We start from the raw sequence: 19,812 nt of genomic DNA on the forward strand, positions 1-19,812 counted from the left end.
ACAGGTATGACCACAAACTTAGTTCACACAAGTTCTCAAACAGCTGGCAGGCAAGTATGAATTTTGACTACTATTCACCACTGTTGATGTTTTGTACACACAAGCGAACATCAGGAAATTCTTTGTCAAAATTTAAACTATCAGTTAGTACTTCCAGACAGTGGCTTCTTTTAAGAAAAAAATTATTGATTGATCATTCTTATAGTAATATGTTTTTATGCTTTTCAGAGCAAGAATAAGAATAAAAAATATCCAGTGGCTTAACGTAGTGTCCTAATTATAGCAAAAGTTAATTAAAATCCTTTCCTGCCCTTTGCTTAAGAAGAGGCACCATAGACACCAGCCTTACCTATGACTTTTTTGGTCTGTCTTTTCTTTTTCTTTCTGGCTCTTTTCCTCCTTATAGGTAATCTTTCTGATTTCCTTTGTCTAGTTATGCAAAATAACAAATGTCAAAGCTTGGAAACTGGTAATTTGGCAATTTTAGACAATCGCCTCATAACCACATTTTAGTACACCTTTGAAGCAGTAGAAGTTCAAAGGCTTTGAAAAGACGAGTGCTTTGCCTGTTACTATGAGTCATTTGAAGTAATTGGTCTTGTCTGATGTATGTTTTGAACTGAGGAAGTAGAGCTTTATTACCACAATCAGATACAGGTTTTAAGCCGCGGAAGTGAAGTTTTCCTCACAGATGTAGATGCATGCTTGATAAGGCAGAAAACAGACAGATGTGCCTCTATGCACCAGGGAAGAGGTGTGGAAGGAACAAATAAAACAGTTGAGAAAAATCCATGAAGCTACAGTGAAGTGCTTTTGGAAGCAGTCCCAGTTAGGAAATTTCTCACAAGGAAGCAACTCATAATTTAGATTCAGACTTCAGACTTTAATTTTGAGACCAACATAAACCTATCTATTATCCTCATCAAGTTAAAAGTGGGTCAGCATTTTGCACACAGGACAACTGGGTAAAGAAAATCATCTTTGTAAAAGAATTTTAACTAGTCTTTCTACTTTTCTTTTACAAGTAAGTTTCCGAGATAAGACTTGTTTTTACTCCTTCGTTTCTTTCAAAGAGTACTGTTGTTTGAGAACTATTTCATAAAAAATAAAAGGCAAAAGTGTTCAACTCCAGAAAAAACACCCATATGTGTTATTTCTTTTTGCACCTTCCTGCAACAACTTTTGTTTATGGTTTTTCATGTATATACATGTGTAAATAAAGGAATAAGACAAACAATAAAAAATAAAGCAAACACGAACACACACATACACAACATTTTCCTTGGAGAAAGTTTGGTTACCTTTTTAAATATTTCTAATGAAATATTCAATCAACAAATATTTACTCAATGTTTAAAATGGTTTAACCATTGGACTAGAAATCAAAATACATAGATTGTAATATACAACATTTTTCTCAAGGAGTTTACAATCTAGCAGGTAAAAAGACAAAATGGCAGGTACGATGATAAGCAAAAGTCATCAAAGGGAAGCATGGACAGGAGTGAGCAGACTAAGACTTCCCAAAAGAGGCTAGTCAACTCCTTGGATCTCTATGGAGTCAGTGCCTGGGTGTGAGCTTTCCTCAAAGAGGAATTAGCCTATGCTAAGGTATAGAAGCAGGAAAGGGTATAGTCTAGTTCCACACTACTCAACAGTTACTCTGGCCAGAGGACGGAAGAAAATGAGTGTGAAAGTGAAGAGAGAAAGGCAAAGAAAAAGTGACAAAACAGCAAACAGACCCAGCTGGAATCAGAGAGAGAGATAATGGGCCATTTTGGTCCAGTGAGAGAAAGGAAGGTCTTGAGCAAGATCGATGGGCAAGGAAATGCAATTGAGGAGACACCCTAGAGTGACTTTTTTTAGGGGTAAAATAGACAGTAAAATGGTGTAGAAAAAAAAGGGGGGAGAGGAAAGAGTCTTTAGAAGACTTGCCATTAGAGACATTAGCCATTTTGTTTATGTACATTGATTATGTCATTATTTGATTAAGGTCTACCCACTTCTCCCCAGATTAAAAGCTCTCCAGTGCATCTCCAGGCCCATCAAAGTCTCTGACAACTCAGTATTAGTTGAGTAACTGATTTTAAAAAAATAGAAGATAAAATTCTACAGTTTCAGCTTTGATGATACAAAATATTTTAAGCTACTTGATTGTCTCTAAGCTCTAGGATTTTATACATAAAAAATAAGTATTTGGCAGAAAGGTAACAGTTTAGCATACTCTGTCTTTCCTATGTTCATAAGAATAAAAAGTATGAAAAAAAATGTCTTAAGATGGAGAAAGAGGTGAATTAAAGAGAGGAATCTGAATGAAAAAAATAATGAGGAGCAGATATGGCCAAGTGAGAGGCTGGACACAAAAAACAGGAGGTTAGATTTTGTCAAGGGCCATTTTGAGTGAAGGAAGAGAGGACAGTAAGGAAGTATGAAAGAGGACAGTGTGCAAGGAATGGCAAGAAGGTCAACATGACTGAAGTAAATGCCACCTCTTCCTGTTCATATTGTTCTTATTTACTAGCCAAGCTTGAACAAGTTTTTTTATTTTTAAAATTTAATTCATGTACAATGAAAAATGCATATCTTAAATGTGCAATTCAATGATTTTTGACAAATACATGCACCCAGGTACCCACCATCCAGAACATTCCCATCATGACAGAAAGTTCCTTTTTGCTTTCCCATAGTCATTCCACAGCCTCCACAGGCAGCCAATGCTCTGACTTTAATCAGTAGAGACGGCTTTTGCCTTTATCTGTACCTTACCTAAATGGTATCATATGGTATCTCTGGACTCTTTCATTCAGCCAAGTGTTGTTTTATTTAATCCTTCTGTGTTCTTATTCATTATCTGGTGGTTTATTTTGGCATACTGCTGAGTAGTATTCCATCATATAACTGTATCAGAACTCTGTTTTTTTGGAGTTACATCCAGTTTGAGGCTATTATGAATAAGTTGCTATAAACGTTTTGGTACACCGTTGTTCGTGGGCATATGATTCCTTTCTATTGTAAATACCTGGACAGTGGGTTGATGGAGTGTGTTTAACTTTGTAAGAAATAACCAAATAGCTTTCCAAAGGGGTTACATTATTTTGTAGCCATTACAAGTAATGTATGAAAGTTCTAGTTGCTCTATATCCTCAAGAATATTAGTGTTGTTGGTCTTTAATTTAGCTCTTCAAATAGGCATAAAGTCATTTTTATTTGTCCTAGTGGAGAATGGTTCAATGTCCTTATTGGCTTGCCACATCTTTCGATAAGTGGCTGCTCTATTTTTTGCCTGTTTGTATTGACTCATTAATTTTTAATGATTTATAGAAATTCTATATGTATTCTTGATATAAGTCCTCTGTCAGATATATGTATTGAATATTTTCTCCAGTCTGTGGCATGCCTTTTTATTTAGTGGTATCTTTTGATGGACACTTTAAAAAAAATCAATTTGGTGAAGTAAATTTTTTTAATTTAATTTTTTCACACAATAATCTTGATTTATTTCTGAAATTAGAAATGTAAAATATTATTTCAGGAACTGCAATCCTCCTATAAATTTTGAAGTCCCCTTGAATTCCACCACCTGTTTTGTTTTTGTTTTTTTTAAATTCAAAATATCTTAGTATTTACTTGTACATATGTGTGGGGTACTGTATGTTGTTTCCATACATACATATACTGTACAATGATTCACTTAGGGTAGATAGCATAGCTTTGTACTCATTAACCCACCAGTTTTCCTCTTTCCCCCCCACCCCACCTTCCTTCTCTGGTAACCGTAATTCTACTCTCTACTCCTACGAGAACTTTTTTTTTTTTTTTTAGGATTCCACGTATGAGTGAGATCATGCGGAATTTGTTTTTATGTGCCTGTCTTACTTCACTTAGCATGATGGTTTCCAGTTCTATCCACATTGCTGTAATGATAGGATATCATTTTTTTTAATAGCTGAGTAGTATTCTGTTGTGTATACATACCACAGTATTTTTATCCATTCATCTGTTGATAGACATTTAGGTTCATTCCATCTCTTGGCTATTGTCGATAGAGCTTCAATGAACGTGGAAGTGTAGGTGTCTTTCTGATATATTATTTTCATTTCCTTTGGGTATATACTCAGTAGTGAGATAGCTGGGTTGTAGGGTAGATCTACATTTAGTTTCTTGAGGAACCCCCATACTGTTTTCCACAGTGGCTGTACCATTCTACACTCCCACCTTCAGTGTAGAAGAGTTCCTTTTTCTACACATCCTCGTCAGCATTTATTATTTTCTGTCTTGTTGATAATAGCCATTCTAACTGGAGTAAGATGATATCTCATTGTGGCTTTAATTTGCATTTCCCTGATGATTAATGATGTTGAGCATTTTTTCATGTACCTGTTGGCCATTTGTATGTCTTCTTTTGAGAAATGTCTGTTCAGGTCCTCTGCCCATTTTTTAATTGTGCTATTTGGTTTTCTACTGTTGAGTTGTTTAATTCCTTATATAGTCTGGATATTAGCCCCTTGTCTGATGTGTAGTTTGTGAACACTTTCTCCCATTTTGCAGGTTGTCTCTTCCCTTTGTTGACAGTGTCCCTTGCTGTACAGAAGCTTTTTAGTTTGATGTAGTCCTATTTGTGTATTTCTGCTTTAGTTACTTGTACCTTTTTTTGGCTGTTTGTTTTGAGTCTCACTCAAAAAAGCACTACCCACTCCCATTTCATGTAGTTTCCCCTACATTTTCTTCTTATCATTTCATAGTTTTGGGTCTTAAATTTAGGTCTTTGATCCATTTGAAGTTGATTTTTGTACATGGTGAGAGAGAGGAGCCTAGTTTCAATCTTCTGTATGTGGATATCCACTTTTCCCAGCACCATTTGTTGAAGAGGCTGTCCTTTTCCCATCATATATTTTTAGCACCTTTGTCAAAAATCAGTTGGCTATAAGTGCATGGGTTTATTTTGGGGCTCTCTATTCTATCCCACTGGTCAATTTTCCTGTTCTTATGCCAGTACCATGTTGTTTTGGTTGCTATAGTGTTACAGTATATTTTGAGGTCAGGGAATGTGATGCATCCAGCTTCATTCTTTTTGTTTAAGATTGTTTTTGCTGTACAGAGTCTTTTATGTTTGTTGCTCTTCTTTTTCTTGCCAGGGAAACTTTGACTATCGCAAAGCCATGAAGATATCATCTGATAATTTCTTTCTGAAGTTTATTGTTTTAATTTTTACTTTTAGGCCTACTATTCATTTCTAATTTTTTGTGTATATTGTGAGGTAGAGGTTGAGGTTGATTCTATTCAATACATTTATGCAGCTGCTATAGAACCATTTGCTGAAAAAGAATATCCTTTCTCCATTGAATGGCCTTGACACCTTTGTCTAAAATCAATCAATTTATACATCTATCCATATGCCAATTCCAAACAATCTTGAGTATCTTGGCTTTAAACTAATTCTTAAAATCAGGAAATATAAAATTTACAACTCAGTTCTTCATTTTGAAAATTGTTTTAACTGATATATATAGGTCTTTTGTACTTCCCCACAAAATTTAAAATCATCTTGTTAATTTCTACAAAATAGCCAGGTGTGATTTTGATTGAGATTGCATCAAATCTATAATTCATTTGGGGAAAAATGACATCTTAACAACATTGAATTTTCTAACCCACAAACATAGGATACCGCTCCAGTTTATAGGTCCTTCTAAATTTACCTCTATAACATTCTGGAGATTTTTAGTATGGAGTTTTTATATTTCTTTTGTTAATTTTATTCCAAAGTTTACTATTGTTAATAATATAATTTTAAAATAATTATTAGCTACAATTTTTTCAATTGTATTTATTATTAAAAATACTATTGATTAATTTTAATGACTGTGTCCTTGGCTTTGTTAAAGTCACTTATTATTTCTAGTAGTATTTTATAGACACAGTCATCATTTGTAAAAAAGGCATTTTATTCTTTCTGTGTAACCATCACACTGTCTATTTATTTTCTTGGATTACTACACTTGTAGAATATCTAATAAAATGGTGAATAGAATACAGGTAGTTAAAATAAGATCATTGCCTTGTTCCACATCTTAACAGAAATGTATTCAATATTTTATGAATAAAAACAATTTTTTTTATTTAGATGCTCCTTAGCTAATTGAAAAAAAATTCTTTCTACGCCTAGTTTCCTGAGACTTTTCTTTTTCATCATGAATGGATATTAAACTTGGTCAAATGATTATTCTGCGTCTTTTGGGAGACTCATATTCTTTTGTTTGTTTTTATAGTTTGTTAATATGATGAAATAATTTGGTTGATTTTTGGCTATTGAAATAAACTTGCATTTCTGAAATAAATTTCACTTGGACTTGATGAATGAATATACATACATACATATATATAATCATACATACATACATGTGTATGTATTTATATAGTCATTACTGGTGGTAATGTCAACTAGTACATTTGCCATGGAAAATGGTATGATGATTCCTCAAAAATTTAAGCAAAGAATTACTATGTGATCCAGCAATTCCACTTCTCAGTACATACTCAAAAGAACTGAAAGCAGGATCTCAGACATATCCATATATCAATATTCATAGCAGCATTATTCACAATAACCAAAAGGTAGAAAAAATCCATATATCCATGGACAGATTCACAGATAAACAAAATGTGGTGCATACATATAATGGAATAACATTCAACCTTGAAAAGAAACAAAATTCTGATTCAGGTTACAACATGAATGAATCTTGAAACACTATAAGTGGAATAAGCCAGACACAAAAAGAAAAACTATTGTATAATTTCACTTATATGAGGTACCTAGAACAGTTCAATTCACTGAGACAGAAAGTAGAATAGTGGTTACCAGGGGCTAAAGGAGAGTGAAATGGGAAGTTATTGTTTAATGTTACAAAGTTTTAGTTTGGCGTGATTAAAAGTTTTGAAAACAGATAGTAGTGATGACTGCACAGCGATGCAGACGTAGTCAATGCCACTGAGTTGTACGCTAATGGTTAAGTTTCATGTTACGTATATTTTAACATAAGAAAAACAGTTTAAAAAGTAATAAAAATCATCATCTTAATCATCTATTTTTTCTTTTTTTGTCACTTTCCAGAACCCATGTTCAAATTTTATACTTTCTTCAGATTTCAGACCCCATGCCTGCCCTCCTCATTGTCAAAAGAGAACTTGTTTCCTTATTTATTGAGAAAGTAGAGAGTTTCGGTTAAGAATTTTCTAAAATTTCCTCCCCCACGTTTCACAACTAACTTACTCCTCTCTGAACTTACCCTCCTATCTCCAGTGTTATTTTCCTTTCCTTTAGAACAATAGCTATTACTTCTACTGCACTTACTATATGCTTGGAACTTGCCTAGGCATTATACATTATCACCACCTCCTGAGGTAGGTCCTACAATTATCCCAGTTTTACAGATGTGGAAACTGAGGCACAGAAAGCTTTGGCAACCTGCCCATAGCCACAGTTAGGAAATGCTGGACATAGGATACAAACTCAGGCAGGATTCTCTTAACTGCCTCTTTTGTACTCAGAGCCTTTTACATCTTCCATCAGGAAACTCTATCTCTAATTTACGTGTTCACATTCTCTTTTCTGTTGCATTACATTCCCGTCTCATGAAGATGTTGTCATTCTCCCAATATATTTTAGTGTATACACACACACACACACACACACAGACTCACATGATTTCAGCTTCTTTTCAAAGTTACCAAAGCTTCCTTTCCACCTTCCTTTCAAAAGCTTCTTTCCCTCTCTCCTTCCCTTTTCCTATCCGAAGAGTTCTTCAAAATTCTTCACCTCACATTTAGGTTTTAACCGCTAGCTACAAACCAACTTCTCATCCCAAGTCCCAAGTCTGCCGCAAGACCAACTGAACAAAGGACAAATTGTGCTAATGGTACAGTCAATGGTGATCAATTTTTACCTGTCATTCTGCTGATGTCTTTATGTTTACTGTCATCAACCTGCTACCCCTTGTTACTCTAACCCTACCTTTACCTGGTTTTATTTGTTATTATAAATTGACGATTGATAACTATAAAAAAACAAAAAAGTACCCCACCCCAAAAGTACAAGAAAAGATAAAGAAGTGATGTTATAATTTATGAAGACAATGTGGAATAATTAACTCAAGCTAGTTAACATATTCATCATCTCGAATACTTAACATTTTTTGTGATGAGAACATTCGAAATTTATTAGGAATTTCTAAATGTATAATACTCTATTATTAAATTTATTCACCACAGTATGCAATAGAACTTATAAAAAGGAAAAAAAAGTATTTCTCCTGAGATTTCATACTCCTTGACCATCATCCCCCCACCTTCTCCCCACCCCCGGCCTCTGTAACCACCATTCTACTTTCTGCTTCTATGGTTTGGTCTAGATTCCACATATAGAACATGTGGAATTTGTATCTCTATGCCTGCCTTACTTCACTTAGAATAATGTTATCCAGTTCTATCCAAGACGTCAAAAATGATAGAATTTTTTTCTTCTTTAAGGCTGAATAATATTCCATTGTGTGTATATAACACATTTTCTTTATCCATTCATCTAAGTGTCCATGGATGGACACTTAAGTTTATTCTACATCCTAGTTATTGTGAATTGTGCTGCGATGAACATGGAGTGCAGACATCTCTTTGACGAACTGATTTTGAATATTTTGGGTAAATATCCAGAAGTGGGATTGCTAGATTATATGGTAATTTTTAGGTTTTTGAGGAACTACCATACTGTTTTCATAATGGCTAATAATATTAATTTACATTCCCACCAACAATGTACAAAGTTCTCTTTTCTCCATATCCTTACCAACACTTACCTTTCATCTCTTTGACCAAAGTCATTCTTATAGGTGCGAGATATCTCATTTTGGTTTTAATTTGCATTTCCCTAGTGATTAGTGAGGTTGAGCATTTTTTCATGTATTTGTTGGCCATTTGAACATTCTTTCTGGTGATGTTTTTACTGTTCCCCTTCCTTTTCTTAAATATTGATGCTCTCCAGAGTACTGTGCCTGTACTTTTCCTTTCTCTTTCTTTCAAGTAGCTTTTCCAATATTCACAATCTGATTGATGTACACACACTTCATAATTGGAAAAGGACTGGTTACCTTCTTGCCTACTTGCAAAGTGATGGATAAAACAAGTCTTGGCAGACTATCTCTAAGAGTAGCCTAATCCCTGCTCAAAAACAATTTAGGTACAGTTAGCACTCATTTGTTGACTACTATGTTCCAGGCCCTGTTCCAAGAACTATATGTTTTAATTCATTTAGTCCCCACAATAATCACATGAAATAGACACTATCATTACTTTCACATGAGAGATGAGAAACTTGAGACATAAGGAAGTTAAGTAACTCACCCAAGGATTCCTGGCTAGTAATTGGCAGAGTCAGCATTCAAAATAAAACAGTGGGATTCCAGAAATAATAAAGTTTTAATCAATCAAAACTGCCATTGGCAAGATCATGGGCACTAAAAAACCCCAAGGACACTTTCACATAGATCACACAGAAGCCCTAACCGATGGAAAGGTGATCGCCATTGTTTATCTACTGTCACACAGGTAAAAGAGAGGCAATGACATTTTGAACTAAATATCCATTTAGTAATCTTAGATGTCATAACATACTTATTCACTGTCATACAGTTAAGAGAAAAGCAATGGTATTTAAACTAAGAAACTCATTTGCAATAAGGAAAGAACACTAAAACCCATAATCTGCTTCAATCCTCTCAGATGTCATAACATGGAGCCTTAAGATACATTTTCACTTCCCAGAGTATTAGATGAAGAGAATTCAGCGCCAAAGAGATATTTTGAAATGCAGATCCCAGCATGTCACTCTGCTGCATCAACACCATTGTCTTTCTCAATATCACGTTGATAATGTTTAGCGTATAGCAGAAGTTTCATATATTTATTAGACTAAGAAATAAGACGTAATATATTTCATGGAATTTCCCTACAATATTCCTTTGACTGCAAACTCGTATAAGCCTCTCTCTTCTATGTATATTTACCCAAAAGACCAGGGACTTTGGAGTTGGACACACTTGAATTCATTTCCAGCTCTGCTACTTACAAACTGTATGACCTTGCCTCTCTTTTACCTGTGTGACAGTAGATAAACAATGGCAATCACCTTTGTAATTTTTTAAGAAACATTTGTTTTATTTGATAAATAAAAAGATAGTGTTTGCCTCAAGAATCAATATGATCATTAAGTGCAATAACACACAGTGATTAGCTCAGTTCCTGGCACACAGCCAACAGGTAGTAAATGTTTATTTTCTTTCTTCATTCCTTTCCCACCTATCTTAACACACTCCCTTACAAACTCACAGACTATTAGATCATGCCGAACATATTAAAAGATTAGTCAACAAAAAGAAATTTTTACCTTGTTTCAAATCTTTAAGCCACATTAAACCTCAACCTCTTAAATCCCAGAATATTTTATAAAGAAGAGAAAGATTAGACAGAAGGAGAAGAGGGGAAGCAGGAAAAAAAAAAAAAAGAATTTGCCTCTTGAGAAGAAACTGAGACCACACCAGTCCTGGCCTGGTATTTACCGATGACACACACAGTACTCGAAGGCAGTTCAGAAAATTGGTGAGCCTTGTTTGAGGACAGTACAATGCCAGGCTCTATGTGCTATTGCACATGGAGGACGTTCTTCAGAAATTAACAACTCTTTTCCAAGTGTTTTGGCCAATGTAACCATCTCAAAGATGTTGATATGTTAAGGGCACATCCAGTCCCTCACCTTTTCTTTTTTTCCTTTGAAGTGGTAGGATATGTGGATATTTAAAAGCAAAACAACCCAATATTTAGCATTTTATACTTTGGTCTATTTCAGCATTTGTATACTTATTGAGACAATTTAAAGACCTATCCTGAGGATGATATTTCCTCTAGAAAAAAGCTCGGAGATTTTTCAAAGGCACATTTCATACTCTCAAGGAGGGCTTAGTAGGAATTATTTTTTGCTACTGTACTTGACATGAGCTGAGCCTCTCAATGGAACTCTCTTACATTGAGACAACATACGTAGATATCTTTGGAGATTACCAGTAGGTTTGAAATGAATCTTGTATGCTCCCATTTTAAAGGGCAGGGTTTCCAGTCTTAGGTGGGGGTAGCCCACCATCTTATCTTTCCTCAGTGCGCCTACTCTGCCCCCATTAGTATGTTTATAACAAGAGAAGTAGCCTGTGTGCCCTAAAAGGTGAGAGACCCTATGGTATGAACTGCCAGGTCTTGGTGTGGATGCAGAGTAGATGGCACTGCATGTAAAAATAATGATTGAAGTTGTGAAGTGAGATCATGTAACAATATTTTGCCTTTAAATGCACTTTAGCTGACCTACCAACCTAATCATTGGAAAAATAAGTAAAACTGTTACCAAATTGATTAGCAGATCTATCTTAAAATATATCAAAAAGTGACAGGTTTGAGCCAGAAGAAGTTTTAAGAATCATCCTGTGAGTTCAGGTTAGATGTGGTGATGAGCGATATCCTAACCTAAGTCCCAAATCGTCAAAAATGCTCATCTGTTCTTAAGTTCAGTACCCACGTGTATTAGTCTGTTTCTTTTGCTATAACAAACTACCTGGAACAAGGTAATTTATAAGAAAAAAAAATTATTGCTTTCAGTTTCAGAGGCTGGGAAGTCCACAGTGCAGGGAAAACATCTGGTGAGGCTCTCAGTGGTGGCAACAGTGACCCAGGGGTCTCACATGGCTTGAAATGGTGGAGCAGAGAGAGACTAACCTCTCATGTTCTCTTCTTTTAAAGCCCTCACAATCCCGTCCCTGACTACCATTATTAATCCATTCACTACAGCATGGTCCTATGATATAATCATTTCTTCAAGGCCCCACCTTTCAATTACCGTAATAGATTTCTCACTCTCAACAGTTACAGTGGGGATTAAGCCTCAGTGAGATTGGGGACGAGGGAGCATCCAATCTACAGCACCACCGCAATTCCAGTAGCTAGAGTGCAGCTGACCAGGACAGATTCAGCAGCAATTTGAGGAATACTGGTTTGTCACTTCAAAGCTGGGTGTTACAAATGAGGACTGACCTTATCTATCAGGGTTATTAGCACAGGTTCTTCCCACAGTCCTTCTGTCAGTCACCCTAAGTGACCTACCGCAATCATCTCAGTGTTCTGCCTGCTTCACTTCTTTAGGGACTTGATCTCTATCCATGTGTTTCCCTCTGACATCACCTTGCCTCTCCTCCACCTAAGTTTGACCGCAAAGAGACTAGCCATGGTATATTTTCCAAAATGGCCCAATCCCCAAATCAAGGAAATTGGGTGATTTTGTCTATCTCATTGAAAATTTATACAATCTGTTATCATTTTTATTTCTTTTTCATGGAAAGCTTATAACAAAAAATGCTTTAAGAATGAGTCCAATGAATGCTTTTTAGTGTGAAATGTGGGTCCAGCAAATTCATAGGTTTGTGAGAATTCTTTTAAGTGAAGGCTCCAGCATCTGGTATCTTGGACATCAGAATGCCAAGACAGGGAAAACTCTAGTAGGAATGCTGGAATCCTATCTGCAAAGGAATTTGGTGGGGAACGTATGGCCAATTTCACTTCTACCCAGCCATAGCCTTCATGGGTCCTGCTACTACCTGACCATATCAGGTCTGTTTTTAAGGTGGTTCCTTTTAACTTGAAATCCTGCTGGTTTTCCTGCTATATTTGTTTAATTGTTCTGGTGTGTGGAGTGGATCCTCACTTCTTTCCCATACATATATCTGGATTCAAGCTTGAATCCAAACAAGATTCTGTCCTGAACAGGTTCTCCTGCTCTGTCCCCAGCTGGCTAGGACCCCTCATGATGGCATTCCCGAGTACTCACTGGCTGGGATCTGCAGGATTCTACTACCAGGACTGCTGACAAAGTTTTATTTTATTTTTTTAACGCATTTTAATCTAATTCTTAAGTAAAGAGAGGGATATATGAAACTTAGTTTGTGGTGGGCTTATGTAAGATTGCCAGGACATTCAGAAATCATGAGATTTAATGTTCTGTCTTCTCTGAAGGTAGAATGAAACAAAACAAAATGTTTTTTTTTTAACGCATTTTAATCTAATTCTTAAGTAAAGAAAGGGATATATGAAACTTAGTTTGTGGTGGGCTTATGTAAGATTGCCAGGACACTCAGAAATCATGAGATTTAATGTTCTGTCTTCTCTGAAGGTAGAATGAAACAAAACAAAATGATAAATCTATTTCCCTTTTATACCTTCCCTTCCTACTCCCCAACCCACTCCTTGGGAAAACATTGCTCTTTCCAACTTGAAGCCTCTCTTCAGAAAAGGAGAAATCAGGGGACTAAAATTATTCTTTTTCAAGAGAAATAAAAACACACAAGGAGAAAGAACATCAAGTTATTTCCTTTCCAGTGATCTTTGACATGTTTTTGTGAACGTGTCTCTAGACTTTGCTTCTAAGATACTGCTTCTCACATTAGAGTCTCATTAAAAATATAACAAAATAAATTTAAAAATGATAAATATAAGTCAGAAAGTATACTACATTGTTAAGCTTTTTTTAAAAGAAGAATTTTTAACACTCAATAAAAAAGTCTTTTCCCACCGAGGGTTCGGATCCCACATACAGACCGGCCGCTCACTGGCTGAGCGAGGCGCGGGGGCAACGCCGAGGGTTGCGATCCCGTTGCCGGTCCTGGTCCGGTACGGGTGCGACACTGAGGGTTGCGATCTGTTGCCAGCCACGAAAAAAGATAAAAAAAGAAAATAAATAAATAAATAATAAATAAATAAATAAATAAATAAGTCTTTTAATTTTATCTAGCATGAGATGGTATTTACAATAGTACATAGTATGAGATAATCCAGATTAAATGGGAATCCACCAATTGATGGCCCTCTTAAGGAGAAAACGAATATAATTTTTTTACTGGTATTACCAAAAATAAGAAAAGATGATATTCATTGAGCCCTTCCCATATGCCTGGCATCTTGTCAACCACTTTCCATGCACTATCTCATTCAATCTTTAAAATAATTCTATGATATAATTTAGGGGTTGGAAAACTTATCTGTAATGGCCAGATAGTGAATATTCAGGCTTTGTAGTCCACTTAAGCTCTCTCTTGCATAGTCTTCCTTGCTTTTGTTGTTATTGTTATTGATGTTGTTTTCTTTTGTGTTGTTTTTACAACCCATTACAAATGTATAAACCGTTCTTGGCTCCTGGCCTGCCCCTAAACAGGCTGCAGACTGAATTTGGTCTCTGGGCCATAGTTTGCTGACCCTGTTTTGATAAAAGTAGAAGTAGTATCATTTCTATTTATACAGCAGAAAATTGAGACTTAGAGAAGTTAAGTAAATCTTACAAAGTTGTATACCTCGTGTCAGAGGACTTTGGCTAACCATGTTGATACTAGCAAGAATAAACTAATTGCAGTTAAGTCTGAGAATCCAAATAAATAGAAGATAAATATAAATATAGTTACCCATATAGTTATATTAGAAATGTCACTGTAGCGTCGCCTACTTTATAAATACCTTATTAGATATACTCATTGGTGCACACTATTTCCACATAAATACTGGAATTTATAATGTCAAGATCACAAGCAATTAGAAGTATTTTAGTTTATTTTACTTTCAGAAATTTACAATGTTTTCTAGCTTTAACTGAGGAGAATAACCTAATTCTGATTTTAATTTTTTCTGTTCCTCAACATCTCTCATTTTTAAGTTAGAGCCAACTGAAATAAATATATATTCAAAGTTTCAAAAGTACAACCTTAGCTTCTCTCAAAAGGAAAAACATGTTGAACCTAGGATTATTTCTTCATTATACGCCTTAATCTAGAACTTGAATGGCAATCGTTCTAAGTTTTTACTGATTATCCAAATTGTCGGGGAAAAAAAATCAATAAAACTTAAGATTTACTAAATAAAGTTTGATAAATTAGTTCCGTGTTTGAAGATTTATAGTAACTTTGAATTAAAGCAATTGAAATCAATGTACTGAAGGCTAAATATCACTAAGGGAATGTGTGTGTGTGTGTGTGTGTGTGTGTGTGTGTGTGAGTGTGTGTGTGTGTGTGTGTGTGTGTGTGTGTTGTTACTGTTACCAAGGCTTCTTAACAGAAGTAAAATTATGAAAGAAATGAGCCAAAGTCTCTACTGCAACTTATAAATGCCCATTATTCATTATTAGGTATTTTACTGCAGACTTTTTTCTATATAATAATGTTAACTCCCAACATAACAGCAGGAATCAGCTGAGAAAGCTTAGGAATTCATAAATGATAGGCATGCCTAAAATGAGAAGGAAAAAAAATTAAGCAGATAAAAATCTTTCTTATTTGTGTTTTCTTATGAGTGTTTTTAAAATATCTAAATTCAGACTCAATTGACCAGTAAAAATGACAGAGTAACATATTTTGAAAAACACCCTAAATATATAATATCCCCACTACACTAGAATAGCTCCTTTTATTCTCTTGGGTATATAACATACATTTTAAAAAACTGACTGCTTGTATGTTTATCTTAAAGTTCAGAATGCTATCAATATGTAACATACATTATATGGCCATCTTGGTTGATTTTTTTTTAATTCTTCCTTTGAAATAAAAATAAGCAAAAGGAAAATTATAAGCACATATATATATATATATATATAAACTGGCTGCAACCAACAAAACACAGGAAATTGGACACACTATAGATGGAGAAAGAATTTCAGATTTCTATCACAGCTCATTTTTCTGCCTGTAATACCTCAGTGTATTGTCAAGCACAGTAAAGCCTGGGGTGCTTAGAAGAACAGATGGCAGCTGGGTTAGGCCAAGCAGGAGAGAAAAGGAAGGTGTGACCACCCAGGAAGTGCTGGTAAATTATGCAGTTTGCTCTTCTCACCTTCAGATGAATAAAAACACATAGGAAGGTGCTTGCCAGTGGTCTGCACTGCAGCCACATGGAGACTGTTCCAACCCAAGGAACAAAGTGTAATGTAGGAAACAGCAGAGCAGTTGGGAGGTTCTCACGCGAAGTTAGGAGACTGTAATGCAACAGTGCAGCCACAGTCCTGGGACCTGCAGTGTCCTTGAAATAAAAACAAAACCAGTTAAGTTTACAGCCACAGTTTTTTCTTCGAGAACCTAGTGGTACTCGAAAGATAGGTGAGATACAGGACTCTTTAGCACTATGAACAGACACAGCCGTGGAAAGCAGCTGTTCTTGCTTCTCACTGTGGAGTGATCAAGAAAAAATAAATAGAATTCCAGAGAAGTAGGAAGAATAACGCTGAGATTCATACATGCAAGACCTGTCAATTTCCAGGAAATGATAACTCGAAAGGTTACAGAATCACCTAAGGGATTATCTTTGAAAGCTTCAAATTATTATATCAGCATTATCAAAAACCTGACTATTTTATTTGTGGACAAAAATTAATGTGAATTAATGGCATATCCAAAAATAATAATATGCCAAAGGAATTACCTTCATTCTTTAAACTAAACAGCAAAATAATTTTATATTTTCTGAAAATGCTGTATCACTCCTATTTTGTATACCAGCACACTCTGCTTGTACCAGTTCAATTTTCTTAAGAGTGCTGAGGAACTTCTGAACAGCATTTTAAAAAATATTCCCACAGTGCCTAAGTCAGTGTTCCACACATAATAAATAGGAAATAGGCATCCTGAAAAAAAAATGGGAAGGCCATGAAGTTCGAGTTTATAATTCCTGCAGCCACTTGTTTCAGAACTGAGAACAATTCATCAGTGGCTGGAGCCCGTGCAGAGGGACAGAAAGAGATAGAAAGTGTTGAGGCCCATGAAGTTCGAGTTTATAATTCCTGCAGCCACTTGTTTCAGAACTGAAAACAATTCATCAGTGGCTGGAGCCCGTGCAGAGGGACAGAAAGAGATAGAAAGTGTTGAGGCCTCCCAGGCTCATAATGACAGTTCATGAGACCCTTGTAAACAACAATGAGGAACTGAGTTTGGATTTTTTCATGAGGACAATAGGGACCCATTGAAGGGTTTTAAGCTGGGAAATCAGAGATCAGAGGTGAGTTCAGGAATGTTCATTCTGGTTGCAGCTGGAGCAGAGATTGGAGAGAAAGCTAGTCTTGAGGCTGACAGGTCAGTTTGGAGGCTATTGCAGACTCCAGATAGGAGATGATGGTAAATTGCAACAAGATCTTAGAGGAATGAAGTGAAATGAACTAGGAACAAGAAATTGCAGTGGATGTGGGGAGAAGAGAGGGAAAAGGAGAAGGGGTCATGGCGACATTTCTAGTGTCAAATAGAGACCAAAGCAACTAGTATAGGTTTGGGGAAGAGAAAAACTTTTATATTTTCAGAACTGTGTGTTTTGCTTTGGATCTGAAGTTATGGCTTCCAGGACCCGGCAGCTCCCCTCACCCTGTTCATTAATTATTAGAGGATTCTGCATAGAGATTGGTTATTTGTATTAAAATTGAAGTGTGCAAAATACAAAATGCCCTAAATTATCACAATCAGTAACTCTAATTTGTATCAATTAAGATCCTGAATTCTTCCTTACCTAAAATTAATCTTGTTCCTTCAGAAAATATTTCTGAAGCAATATGCAAACCATAACCATCCTATGAGCTTGTAAAATATTGAAGTGTTTACTAAAGCATTTTCTTTTCGAAATTATACCTTCTACTATGTGAATCCCTTCTTTACCTGATATTTTGTGTTAATTAAAATATATACATTTACAGGCACATTATGCATATACGGATACAGATAAAATTCATAGCTTTCCTAAATTGCAAATTCAATATTTTTGTACCAGTTCCAAACTTTCTTTTCACTATTTAGAAGCCTTCCTGCAAGACACAAAATCCATTGTGCATTTTTTTTCACCAGACTGTAGGAGTGCAAAAGTATACACTGTTTCCTTCAAAAATGGAATCATCATTCACAGATGTAGATGTGTACTTGTTATGCCAAGATGAGACAGATGTGGTTCTATTCACTCAGGGACAGGTGCTACGGAAAAAGAGATAAAACATTTGTAGAAAGTGTAAGCAACTGCATCGCTGTTGCTAAATAAATAAACTCTCTGCCAAAAAACTTTATTTGCTTATTTCTCCTTATTTCTTCTGAATGTTTATTTTAAGAGCTGGTAAAGCCAAGCTCTTTTCAGTTTTATTTTCCTGTATTGATCAAAAATCCACAGTAAGTACATATGTGTTTGAATATGTTCTATGAGTGAATGGTACAGATTGCCTTCCATGTCATTTTATACAAATATTAATTAATTTAAAGCAACCTTGATCCCCCAACACACACATTGCAACTTGACACAATAACTTCTGGCAAGAGTATATTCACAATCCTTATAAAAGAAAACAGGTTAAAAGGAGGGCCATGAAAACACTAGCAGTCTTGGGGGCGGGGAAAGCAAGTTCATATTATTTTTCTAAGAAATATTTTGGTGAGCTATGGGCTGAGAACAGTACCGGGAGTAGAAATCTGCAGCTGCTAGGCTAGGGCAAAGAAACAGAAGATGATTTTGATTTTAAATATTCGCATTAAATCCAACTCCAAAAGAAGGATCGGGTAGGAATCGGCAGCTGGGAGAGGGAAGGCGAGTGGAAAAGATGATTTTGATTTTAAATGTATTTATTCATAATGCAGAGTGGAGAATGAAGGAGAGAGAGATCTGCAGCTGGGCCGAGGAAGGAGGAAGGCAGGGATCTAGGTTGGAATACTGTCTTCATTTTAAATACACAGCTTTGGGTTTACTGAGACCCAGGGGGACCAGGAAACTTGTGACTACATAGAAAGGACTGTACAGCTGAAAGGGTTACAAGTAGAAAATCCGCCTGCCCGTGTTGACCAAAAAAAATAATAATAAGGATAGTTAGTAAATAGAGTGAGATTCATCCCAAGATTGAAAGTAACAGCAGAAAATTCAGAAAAGTTTTGGCCATAGAGTGGTCTAATATAAACAAGCATTCTGATTATCTGATAATTATCTCAATTATATAAAAGATTTTATGATCATTATTTAAGAATTAGAAAACCAAAAATACACTGACCATACCCTTGAAATGATAGTGAATACAATGCACTTTTTTTGTCGGTGATTTTGAAGGCAATCTGGGAACTCTCAGAATCTCAGCATTATGTCATGAGTATAATTGGGGCTTAGTAAATATTTGTAAAATGTATATAGACATCAATCAATAAATAATTATTAACCATATCTTAAATATGTAAATTTTAAACGTGTACTTAACCTTTAATGTTCTCTGAAAGTCGTTTTGTACGTTGGCTTGTTTTCTTGATATTTGTCTTACAAAACACAGTGTCAAGGAAAATCCATCCATACATATATATGCATGTATATGTGTGTTTGTGTGTGTGCAGGTATGTAAGCATATGTTGATAATGCCCACAGTGGGGGAAAACGATTACCAAATAATTAATTGCAACTCTTTATACTCATCCAATGGGAAAGCAAATTGTTCTTATTTTAAACTTTGGCTCTTGATTACAGATCCCAGATCTTTGTAATCATTAATAACAAAACCTCGATGGATTTCTTACATCATATTTTTCAGAGTGGGAAGCTAAAATCATCCAGTATTTTCATGGAGTAATTTATACCTCAAGTCTCAAATCAAGCTATATCTCAACTAAGATATAATTTGCTAATATGAAAATGCAAATACTGCCAAATTCATTTTGCTTAGGGTTATTCACTACTTTGAGATTTTTTTTT

This window comes from Galeopterus variegatus, unplaced genomic scaffold, assembly GCF_000696425.1.
Source record: "Galeopterus variegatus unplaced genomic scaffold, G_variegatus-3.0.2 Scaffold957, whole genome shotgun sequence".
NCBI lineage: Eukaryota > Metazoa > Chordata > Mammalia > Dermoptera > Cynocephalidae > Galeopterus > Galeopterus variegatus.